Source organism: Zingiber officinale, chromosome 6B, assembly GCF_018446385.1.
Source record: "Zingiber officinale cultivar Zhangliang chromosome 6B, Zo_v1.1, whole genome shotgun sequence".
Lineage (NCBI taxonomy): Eukaryota > Viridiplantae > Streptophyta > Magnoliopsida > Zingiberales > Zingiberaceae > Zingiber > Zingiber officinale.
In genome coordinates this window covers 104,241,839-104,253,193 of record NC_055996.1, presented here as the reverse complement: position 1 = coordinate 104,253,193, position 11,355 = coordinate 104,241,839, and positions in this window count along the sequence as shown.

The window sequence follows — 11,355 nt, the reverse complement described above, 5'->3', positions numbered from 1 at the left end:
TATTTTTGGAGATAAAGAATGGCTAATACATCTCGAGCCACTTTGGAAAGAATTGAAAACTTGTGAGAATTTACTTTTTACCATAATAATATATCAAACTTCTCATTGTTCTCACCCAAACATTTCTCCAACTCAGATTTTACATGCTCAGTTCTTCCCCCAACTTGTACAATTCTTAAATTAATGTTTCAAGTAAATTCTCGATGCCAACTGAGAATTTTCAACACCAAGGGAAAATGATCGTTGGTTAAACGAATGTGTTGGACTTCGAGGACTCTCGTACCTAAATTTGTAATCCAAAAACAATTCTAACAAGCCATCCTTCTCCCGTTTCTTTCATCATTACACTTTTTACAATATCTTACAGGATCATATCAAAATGTCCCCTCCCAGCTGTCCAATTTATTTATCTATATTTTATCATGAGATCGGCAATACTAACTATTTAAAGTAAGTGATATTTTATTTTCACTTCAATATTCATTTTATCAATCGATCCCCAAATTTATCAAACTTCTTTTTCATTTTTCTTTGGGCATCTCAGCCAACTCCTCATCGTCACCATTCAACCATTGTCTAAGAAATATATCTACACTTATTTTGTGGAACATTGTATTATATTCTACAAAAAGTGAAATATGCCCTTTGGTGGCCTCCCACGACTGCTCTACACTATTAGAAATGAGTAAATTAGGAAACCGAAGCAAGTCACTGGAAGGGTATTTCCACAGCTTCATTGAGAATCAACCCTTATTCAATTCTATAAATCTACCATGTGGTGACCGGCTATGCTATGTCGGGGGCAGGATATTGTGTTCAAAGGTGTAGAAATTAAAAGAGAGAAAACTAAGATTTGCTTTGTTATAAACATCAAATTTGATGAAAAACTACACATGTTTATATAGTTAAGTTAAATACCAAGAAAAAGATTAATGTATCTTTAATAGCTAATAAATAGAACAACCTAATAATAATAATAATAATAACATAATCTAACATCCCCTCTCAAACTCATGATACTACAACTAGAAGTATTGAAAGTTTATCAAACAAAAAAGAAAAGTGTGAAGCGAAATGTGTTTTGGTAAATATATCAGCAATCTGTAGATTAGAATGAATAAATTACTATGTGATAGTGACAAGCCGAAGATGATGACGAGTAATATGACAATCAATTTCAATATGTTTCTATTGGGATATGTCCGATACGGGTGCGTGCTAGAACACATTTCGTAAACATACATAGCGGAAAATAAAGCAATAATAATTCATAATTATTACATCACACACCACCACATGCATACTGTTGGAATATATACTAAAAGTCTAGCTTTTGTATAAACATTACTTAGAAATAAGAATCATATTGGTCAAATATCTACATTTATAAGCTAAGTGCAGTTGTTCAATTAATTTATATTGTACATAACATGATGTGTGGTGTCACACACAGAAGATCATGTTATTAGTTCTTTATAAATTATAAACAATTACTCACGACTAAGATGGATAGGAACAAACCATTGGGATAGTCGTAGTGTAATTTGTATTAGTTTATCTTGATTATAAAATTACACTAGTACACTCAGAGTGTATTGAGCTAGACTATTTAAGGTAAGTTCTTTTTATACTGACTGAATAAAAGAACAAGACCATTGTTATTATGGAAGTATGTGCTCTTAATCATGATATAATAACAAGCACATATACTTAATATTTATTTCTTTGATTTATCAAAGGGTGTGATTTAGTTCAATAAATCAATAGCTCCGATAAGTTGGGAAATGATATTATTTATATGGTGTGTTGTTGATTATAGAATGAAATTGTGTCATAGTAATTTAGGTTGATAATGTCCCCAAGAGGAGCACATAAAAATTGTCATATTAAACCCTGCAGGTGGACTTAGTCCGACATGACAATAAGGTTGAGTGGTACTACTCTTGGAATTAGATATTAATTAAATGAGTTGTCAGTAACTCATTTAATTAGTGGGCATTCGATATCTTAAACACAGGGAGACTTACACACTCATGATAAGAAGGAGCCCATATAGTAATATGAGATTGGTGTGGTAGTTCAATAATAACTCTTTAGTGGAATGAGTTATTATTGATGAACTTGAGTTGGGTGTTCGGGGCGAACACGGGAAGCTCAAGTTCATCGGGAGACCAAAATCAATTCCTCCTCTCGGTCCCTGTCGTAGACTCTTATTTATAAAGTATTATACCCACCTATACCCACCTTCTTACCCACCTTAAGGTGGTCGACCAAGCCTAGCTTGGAGCCCAAGCTAGGGTCGGCCAAACTAAGATGAGTTGGTTTCAAGAGGTGGCCGGCCTTAGCTTGAACCCAAGCTTAGGTGGTCGGCCACAACACAATAAAAGGATTTTAATTTTTAAAATCTTTTCTTATGTAGAAGCCATGGTTTCAAAAGAGAGTTTAAAATTTAAATCTTTCCTTTTATAGATTTCTACAAAAGATTAAGAGAAAGGTTTGATAGCTTTCCTTATTTGTAGTTAAAATGAAGATTTTATAAAACTTTTCTTTTTTATAACCATCCTCATGGTTTTAAAAGAGAGTTTTAAAATTATAAATCTTTCCTTTTATAGCTTTCTACAAAAGATTAAAAGAAAGATTTGATATCTTTCCTTATTTGTAGATTGAAAAGGAAGATTTTAATTTTAAGAAAACTTTCCTTTTTGTAATCATCCACATGTTTTAAAAGAGGGATTTTAATTTATAAAAGTTTCCTTTTATAACCAACCATGAAGGGAATTTTTTAAAGAGAAATTTTTATTTTAAAATTTCCGGAAACAAATTAGGAAGTTTTAATTTTATGATTAAAACTTTCCTTATTTGGAGGGAATAAGGTGGCTGACCATTGGAGGTTTGATAAGGAAATTTTAATTAAATTTTCTTTCTTAAACATTGGCAAGGAATGTAAGGGAATTTTATTTATAAAACTTTCCTTATTTGCCAAGACCAATAATATAAAAGAGAGGGTAGAGGTGTCTTACCTCATAACACATAATTTAGTATTCCTCTCTTCTATTCCTTGGTGGTGTGGTCGGCCCTCTCATCCTTCATCTTCTCCTATTCTTCTTCCTTGGTGGGTGGCGGCATCTCATCTCAATGAGCTTGGTGGTGGCCGGATCTTCACTAAGGGGGTCGCTAAGGTAGCGGATCTACCTTTGGTGGTGGCTGGATATTGTTAGAGGAAGAAGGAGAGATAGGAGGCTTTGTTTCTTAGCATCCCTTGGAGCTTGGTTGGTGGCCAAAGTTCTTCAACTCAAGGAGTTTGTTGTTGGCCGAAACTTGCTTGGAGAAGAAGGAAGCTTGGGTGGATTCACGTCTCAATAGATCGTCGCTCACACGACGTCCGAGATAAGAAGAGGAATACGGCAGAAGATCGTGAGGTCTATAAGCTATAAAAGGTATAACTAGTTATTAGTTTCCGCATCATAACTAGTTCATCCTTTTATTTAGATCTTGAAATACCAAACACAAGAGGTTAATGAATCTAGGTTATCGAATTTATGTTTTCGATTTTGTTTTTCAAATTTGTGATTTGATTGTTCTTTTTGGTTAAACCTAGGGTTACTATAAGGAGATTAAATATCGGTTTTCTTTGTAAGGTTTTGTCTAGGCAGTGGTGGATGATCTCATACCCAAGAAGGCATAGTGTCTCGCCACGTTTGACCTGGAAATCGAACTTTGAAATAAATATTTAATCAAATTTGTAACATAGGTGGATTTCGATTAATAATAGTAAGCATCGTTTGCGATCCAAGTCTAAACCTCTAAGAACAGATAAGTTGAATTTGGAATCAATAATGTTAAGTTCTGTTTGTGATTCCAAATTTAATTTCCAAATAACACAATAGGTTGATAGGAATGGTTCAGGACTTGTACAAAAATTTTGTACAGGGGAACCGATACGATATTTCCGGTAGCAACCAACACATACGAGGATACAACATGCCAAACATGATCGCATAATTAAAATTTTACAGGAAGTAAATTCATGTTAGATATACCTTACGGATGACCTGTAACGAGAAGAGCATCAACTGTAGCAATGTTATCGAACCTCACCTCTATTTGTATCCACGCCAAGTTCCTTAAGACAACTCCTTGAATACAAGCCTCTCCTTCAGAAGTTATTAGCCATGAGCGAAGAAGAGGGATCAAGAGGAAGAAGAAGAAAAGCACACAAGGGAGAGTTTTTTTCCCTTGCGGTGGTCACGGCAACAAGAGGGAGCACCCTCTTGTTAGCAGCGGGAGAAAGAGGGGAGGGAGAGGAGGATTGGGTTTTCAAAAGTCAATCAACCAAATAATTAAACTTGTATCTAATTTGTTGGTTGGTCCTAGGAAGATCGTACCGGTTCCACTGTATAAAAATTTTGTACAAGTGTCGAACCTTTCCTAAACAACCTATTGTGTTCTTTAGAAGTTAAATTAGGAATCGCAAATGGAACTTAACATTATTGATTCCAAATTTAACTTATTTATTCTTAATGGTTTAGATTTGGATCGTAAGCGAAACGTAACACTATTGATCCAAATCAACCTATGTTATAAAGTTAATTAAATATTTATTTCTAAAATCGGCTCCCAGGTCAAACATGGCGAGGCACTAGGCCTTCTTGGGTATGGGATTATCCACCACCTCCTAGACAAAGCCTTTTAAGGAAAGCTAATATTTAATTTCCTTATATAACTCTAGGTTTAACAAAAAAGAACAATCGAATCACAAATTTGAAAACAAAGAAAAACACAAACTCGAATTACAATTCGAAAAACTAGAATCTAATGCCTCTTGTGTTTGGAATTCATACAAAAGAAAAACTAGTATGATGTGGAAAATAATTACTAGTTATACCTTCCTTTGTATGCAACGACCTCTTGATCTTCTACCGTATTCCTCTTCTTATCTCGGACGTTGTGTGGGCAACGATCTACTGAGATGAGAACCACCCAAGCCCTTCTCCTTCCTCCTTACAAGTTTCGGCCAAACCAAGAATCCACCAAGGATGTAGAATTTCGGCCACCACCACCAAGCTCCAAGGGATGCAAGAAACAAAACCTCCTTTCTCTCCTTCTTCTCCTAGCTCTAGGGTCGGCCACACCAAGGAGGAAAATAGAGGAAGAAATAGAATAGAGACGTTCCACCTGAAGGCACCTCTACCCCCTCTTTTATAATCCTTGGTCTTGGTAAATAAGGAAATAAAAACTTCCTTAATTCTTTTGCCATGAAAAGGAAAATTTATTTAAAAAAAAACAATTTCCTTTTCATTATTAACATGGCTGGCCACCTATTATCTCTAATCAAGGAAAGTTTAATTCACACATGAATTAAAACTTCCTAATTTGTTTCTAGAAATTTATAAAAAAATTCTCTAATAAATTTTCCCTTCATGGTGGGTTATAAAAGGAAATTTTATAAATTAAAATCTTTCTTTTAAACATGTGGATGATTTCCAAAAAGGAAAGTTTTCTCTAAAAATTTAAATCTTCTTTCAATCCACAAATAAGGAAAGATATCAAATCTTCTCTTAATCTTTTGTAGAAACTTATAAAAGGAAATTTTAAATTTTAAAACTCACTTTTTTAAATCATGAACATGGTTACAAAAAAGGAAAGTTTTATCAAAATTAAAATCTTCTTTCAATCTACAAATAAGGAAAGATTTCAAATCTTTTCTTAATATTTTGTAGACACTATAAAAGGAAAGATTTAAATTTTAAACTCTCTTTTATAAAACCATGTTATTCACATAAAAAAATATTTTAAATAAAATCTTTTTAATTTTATTAGGGTCGGCCACATCATGCTTGGGCTCCAAGCATTGGTCGACCCCTCCATCTTTGCTCAACCCTTTGCTTGGTCGACCCAAACTTAGTCTCCAAGCTTGCTTGGCCGGCCCCTTTGGGTTGGGTAAGGAGTGGGTATGCGGTGGATATAAATCTCTATATACAAGAGGCTACGATAGGGACCAAGAGGAGGAATTGGTTTTGGTCTCCCGATGAAATTAAGCTTCCCGTGTTCGCCCCGAACACTCAACTTAATTTCATCAATAATAATTCATATCATTAAAGAATTATTATTGAACTACCGCACCAATCCCAAATTACGTTTTGGGCTCCTTCTTATTATGAGTGTGTTAGTCTCCCTGTGTTTAAGATGTCGAATGTCCACTAATTAAATGAGTTACTGACAACTCACTTAATTAATATCTTAGTCCAAGAGTAGTACCACTCAACCTCATCGTCATGTCGGACTAAGTCCACCTACAGGGTTTAACATGACAATCCTTATGAGCTCCTCTTGGGGACATTCCCAACCTAGATTACTAGGACACAGTTTTCTTATATAATCAACAACACACACTATAAGTAATATCATTTCCCAACTTATCGGGCTTATTGATTTATCGAGCTAAATCTCACCCATTGATAAGTCAAAGAAATAAATACTAAATATATGTGTTTGTTATTATATTAGGATTAAGAGCACACACTTCCATAATAACTAAAGTCTTGTTCTTTTATTAAATCAGTATAAAAAGAACTTACCTTAAATGGTCCTACTCAATACACTTGGAGTGTACTTAGTGTAATTTATTAGTCAAGATAAACTAATACCTAATTACACTACGACTATTCCAATGGTTTGTTTCTTTCCATCTTAGTCGTGAGCTACTGTTTATAATTTACAAAGATCCGATAACACGATCTTCTATGTGTGACACCACACACCATGTTATCTACAATATAAATTAATTGAACAACTACACTTAGCAGTAAATGTAGATAATTTGACCAATGTGATTCTTAAATGTTTATACAAAAAGTTAGACTTTTAGTATACACTCTAGCATAATTATCTCCAAATTACTTATATATATAATCTTCTTTAATGAATTGGATTAGAAAGCTCAAATCCAACTTATTATTCATTAACCAAAAATTAATTTATTAACCCTTTGGTTTGGTTCACAATGAAACCAAGTTAGTTTATAACTAATTCATGATTAAACCAAATATAGTTCAACTCTACCATAAGAGGTGTAGCTCATCCGCGCTTCCATTATGACAAATATTTCCATATTTGTCTTATGTATTGTCCAATCAAATATTTATTTCTTGATCTAAAAATTATTCTTTAACTTATTTTACATCTTTCAGAGACTCATTAGTATATGTGACCCAATAGGTTCTCAATTTATCTTGGTCATCAATAATTAACTACTTAATTATAGAATGATCATGAGTGACACCTAATAGTACATCATGATATCCAATTAGCTGAAAAATCATAGTTGATCTTAGAACTAATTCTAAACCCTTCAACAACTACAATGAGTTGTGTCATGTTCCTTTCACTCGTCATATACCCACTGTTAGAACTGGTTGAGCTAGAGGGGGTGAATAGCTCGTCACGCTTCATTGTCTTGCTTTGATGATGATGATATGCAGCGAAAATACACACAAAGCACACTCATAATGCTAACGCTAGGATTTACTTGGTATCCACCTCAAGAAAAGGTGACTAATCCAAAGATCCGACTCTCACTCAATCATCCACTAATAAAACACTCCTTCTCGGTAAGTACCAAAGGTGGAGAAACCTTGTACAATCTTTCAACACAGGAAGAAAGAAAAACAAGCTTATATGATATAAATCTTACAAGATTTACAAAACCCTAGCTTGCTTCTCCTCCTTGTGGAACACCTCTTGACCTTGGAAGTGCAACAACACTTTGCTCCAAGAAGCTTCAAGAACTGGCGAAGAGTTGTGGAGAAGCTCGTAAGAAGTGGAGAGGAAGAACTACAGAGGAAGACGCTCGCAACAACTTTATCCTGCCCAACGGTCGTCTCCCAATCGATCGGCTTATCGATTTAGTCTTTTTCTGTGCTCTCGCGTATGCGCAAGAAAACTTACCCCAATCGATTGACCAATCTATTGGGGAGCCCAATCGATTGGGGAGCATTCTGTGCTCGCGATTTCACTTCCCAATCGATCGATCGATCGATTGGGCCAGCCTTCTTCGCAGCACACCTTCAATCGATCGGCTGATCAATTGAACCATAGTTTAATCGATCGGTTGATTGATTGACTTCCCTTTGACTTGCTTAACTCAAGTCTAGGGTCCCCAATTCCAACATTCGGTCAACCATGACCTGTTGAAACTCCTCGTGCCTAGCATCCGGTCAACCTTGACATTATGGGACTTCTTCACCAAGTGTCTAGTCAATCCTTTGACTCACTTGGACTTTTCAACACCAGGTGTCCAGTCAACCTTTGACGCCAAGCAGAATATAGATTATTCTGGGGTGTGAAGTTACAGAGGGATCAAGAAGAAACAAGAGAGAATAATGAAATAATAAGTAGCTCAAGATAGGTTTAAAAAAAACCTTCTTGAGAAAATAAGAGCGGAAAATAAAGAACAAAAGAAATGTAGCCGTAATGTGGCTTAAGCGAAACCAATTGATTCAATATCGAAATAACTTCTCCCTAAACATCATCTAAGCATAGGTTTATATAACTCTCAAAACTCTAAAAAAATCTAAATAAAAAAATAACTAACTAAACTTATTCCCTAAGATTTAGGATAAATTAACTATCAAGACTCGGTTTCTAAGATATAAAAAATAAACTAAACTTAATTAATGGATAACTACTTAAAAAAATTCAATTTTGGATTCTCTCCTGCACCAGTCACCTAGAGTTGAAGAGAACTCATCCTCGAGTTTAAGGTGGGTGTATCCAGCTCGAGAGCACAATGACTTAGGTGTTTTACATTAAAACATCAGAAGTTTTTAAATGGCTAGGAAGTCACAACCTGTAGGCATTGTCATTAATCTTTTCTAATATCTCGGAAAGTCTAATCTTTCAATTTTTGAGCTTGTTGTATTCATCAACAGGGAAACGATCACGAGTTAATACAGCCTAAACCATATCACCAATGTCAAAAAGAACCTGACGTCGATGCCGATCTACCCTGATCTTGTATTCGGTGTTGCTTTCTTGAATAGCTTGCTTAACTTGCTCATGAATAACTCGAAGATACTCGGACATCTCCTCATCCTTGCGGTTAGTTTGTTTGAGATGCGAAATAGTACCCCAGATGGGTTTCGTCCATAAACAACTTCGAAAGGACTCAAACCAGTGGTCCTGTTCTTTGATCTATTGTGTGTGAGTTCTACTTGACGTAAAACTAGATCCCATTTCTTCGGTTTGGTTCCCGTGAGACATCTCAGATGATTTCCTAAGTTCCAATTCACTACCTCAGTCCGACCATATGTATGAGGGTGATAGGCGCTATTGAAGTTTAGCTTTGTCCCTAGCTTTTCCCATAAATTGTTCTAAAATTGACTAACAAATTTAGTATCACGATCCAAAGTAATAGTTTGAGGAATACCGTGTAAATGACAATCTCTTTAAAGAAGAGGGTGGCAATCCGAACAATATCTATGGTTTTTCTACACGCCACAAAGTGAGTCATCTTGGAGAATCGGTTCACTACAACTAGAATAGAATCAACATTGATGAGGGTTCCCTTAGATTGCTGACAAACAAAGCAACGACCCACGAAATGAGCTACGTCACTGGTTATCTTGGTCCAATAGAAGTCGGAAGAGATGAGGGCTAATGTCTTGTCTCGGCCAAAGTGTCCTTCGTTATGTAATTCACTGATAATATGATGCCTTAAGGAACAGTCTAGAATGCACAATCGTAGTCTATGAAATAGATAACCATTGTGCAAAATAAAGTCGTTGCAAAGTCTATTAGTTACCTCCTGAAATATCTTGCCAAAGGAGGAATCATCAACATACATATCTGAGAAAGATCCAAAGTTGGTAACCTTAATACTCATGGTAGTAAGTAGGGAAGAGATTGTACAAGGGCTCATGCTCTCATGAGTATAACCTTATCTTAATAGCTCCACAACTTGTCGTTGTAGTTTTTCAGCATCCTTAGGGCTAACACGGTATGTCGGCCAATTACGTAAGATTGACCCCAGAACGAAGTCAATTTGGTGTTGAATGTCTCTCCTAAAGGAAAGTCCCGGAGGAAGGTTTTCAGCCATCAAATTAGCAAAGTCTGATAGGAGTTGTTGCACCTCAGCTAGTAGATCCAAATCTAGGTCTATTTTATCGCTTTTGTAAGGAAGCAACGTATAGACCATGTCTTCATGCTTCATCTTGTTCAAAAATCTGGATATAGAAAGTAGTGTAGAGTTATTAGTTACCAAATCTGAAGGGATTTCATCTCGTCCAAACTCTGAATAGAGTGCAATCACGTCAGAAGACCATGAACTCATCATCTTCCTTGTAAGTAGCCTCGATCGTCCTTCTTCTAGATTCAAAAGGAAAGTTGGTAGCTTTATTTTCTTCTCGTAACAACTTCAAGGGGACAATAGCCATGTTGGATGGTACGAGATGATTGTGTCACTGGATGCTCCTGCATCAGACGCCCTAAGTTGAAAAGAACTCGTCCACGAGTTCAAGATAATGTCTTCAACATCCATAGTCTCCCTTTTCTTTGCATTATCTTCTGATATGATACAAACTGCATCCTCAAATAAGACTAAAATCTCATGGTCATCACCATAGAGTACCTCATCAACTTCATCATCAAATATCGGTTCACCTAGTGTTTCGATCTTTATATTCAGCCTCAATGTTATGTTTTAATCGATTAAAAATTGACGCAGTCACTAATTTAAGGCTGTTAATCGATTGTCCTAATTGATTAATGATATCAATCAATTAAGCTAATCAATTTCAATTGATTTATCATGATTTTAGTTGTTAATCGATTGACACAATCGATTGGTAACATTGAATTGATTGACCTAATCGATTAGAATTGATCCCACATTCGATTGGTCGTCCCAATTGATTACCAAATTAACGGAATCGATTAGAGCCAATTGATCAATTGAATCAATCAATTGCAGATGATTCTGTTCACAATTTTACACTTGGTAATCGTTTGACCGACCAAGCCAATCGATTCAGCCATCGTGATTTGAGTTAAACGCAGTGGTTCTTCCGCCGTTCTTCGTGTCCTTCACAGAAACACAAAAAACTCAGAAAACAAGACTATCTTAGTTTTTTCTTACATATTTTTCGACAATTAAAAATTGTGTTATAGTAGGACAACTTGATCTAGCATACAAAAAATAAAAGATTGGCGCAAAACTCAATATTTACTACCATGAAAACGATGAAATAGAGTCTTAGCTCTAATATCAATTGATCGAACTTGTAAAACCTAAGTCGTATGAATTCTATGGATCGTGTAAGAATTTGTATATAGGAAATACAAAAATATATGAGCATG